At 50.9% G+C, this 1,648-nt stretch overlaps 1 protein-coding gene across 1 annotated transcript in view; it reads right to left on the bottom strand.

The window, feature by feature from the left end:
• The window catches only part of KPNA1 (karyopherin subunit alpha 1), an 88,642-nt gene that overhangs the window by 86,860 nt on the left and 134 nt on the right, over positions 1–1,648 (bottom strand). The window lies entirely within an intron of this gene.

The following is a 1,648-nucleotide window of genomic DNA, read 5'->3' on the forward strand; positions in this document are numbered from 1 at the left end:
TTCCCTTTGGAAAAAAAAAAAAAAAAAAAAAAAAATCAAACAAGGCAGCTAAATACACTTTTTAAGCTTAAAGATCCCTGGTTAAGAATGTTTCAGCAACTATTGAAGAATCTGTAACAAGAAAACCCAAACCTACTTTATTGGGAGTAAATCGAGCTTTTTCCTGTAATGTAGCATTAATCATCATTTTTTTCCTTTTTAAGTGAATTGGTTATCCAAGAGAAATACAACATTGAGCTTGGTATACAAGACCCAGGGTTCCATCAGCATATTTATGAGATTTGTAGCAAATGCACCAGTATATAGCACTCTGATTGTTAAAGAGGAGAAAGCCATGTCACATGCAGCAGCAGCCAAGATGTGATACAACAGAATGTTTTTAAACAAATGGAGGGAGACCTCAATAAACTGAAAACAAACACTTTCTCTAATTCACAGGGGTGGCTGCATTCTACCAGAAAGCAAAGTTGTAACTACACCTATATGAAAATTTATGGCAACAGAAATCAGCTGTTGATAAGAACCCCATTCTCAAGGTTTCTTCCGTGATGCAACCCATCCAGCCACCCTCCCAATTTTTATGCCACAATTTTTAAGGATCTGCCTACCAGCAGTGCTCAACCTCTGAACCACAGGCCAAAATGTGGCCTTGCAGAGCCATCACATTTGGTCCACAGAGCTCCCCCTGGATACAGAAATTTGATGGTGGAAGAGTAATGGCCACTTCCCCTGCTGCCAAATTTCCATGGCCCCTCCCCCAACACAGCCAAATCTGGGGTGGGCTATGCCTCCTTCTCTCCACCTCAGGATTGGGTCTGGGCCACACTCCCTACCTTGCCTGCCCACTCACCCGAGCCAGGGTTGGGTCATGCCCCCCCCCCCCACCCCAGCTGAACTGGAGTTGGAGCACACCAAATGCTCTTTTGCAGCTGGGTTGGGGGCAGGTCATAACCCCTTCCTCACTGTCCTGACATGCCCCCATGGGGCTGGATTGGGCAGGGCTGTTTCCTGGCCCCCTCTTTGCAGCTGGATGGAGCCACACCACACCTGCCCATGGACAGACCAAGTAAGGCCCATGTGGCCCACCAAGGGAAAAAGCTGAGCACCACTAGTCTACATCTAGTCAAAGATATGACTGCAGCTCATGTAGCTGTAGCTGTACTGGCGTTAAATCTAGCCACCTCACATGCCAAAAACCGGTGCAACCCTGACAGCACCCAGTTCAATGAAGACTGCAAAATCTACCCACAAAGTTGGGTAAATACTCAGGAGATGGATCTCTGCTGGCAGCTTAAAACCAGCATGGGTATGTTTACATGAGCAGCAGTCACACCCAAGGCTGCTGCAGACACACCCTTACTTCCACAGCTGTCGCCAAGAGCAAGAGGGCTAGGCAGCATGGGAGCAGGACTGCCCCAATCCTTCTGCCCCCTCTGCCTACAGAAACAGCAGCCCCAAGTCACAGCTGCACTCCCGAATCGGGGGGCAGCCGGGCCACCAGCGACTCAATGAACGCAGCGACCTCCAACCGGGGACAGGGGCCCGCTTACCAAGGCTGTGTGCCTACGCCGGCTCCCTCCCGCCCGGGGCCGCCCCGGCCTGGCCGCCTCCAACCCCGGGCGGCCCCGGCGTCTGCCCTGCCCGGCCG

This window comes from Gavialis gangeticus, unplaced genomic scaffold (assembly GCF_001723915.1).
Source record: "Gavialis gangeticus isolate Ggan-Ray unplaced genomic scaffold, GavGan_comp1, whole genome shotgun sequence".
Taxonomy (NCBI): Eukaryota; Metazoa; Chordata; order Crocodylia; family Gavialidae; genus Gavialis; species Gavialis gangeticus.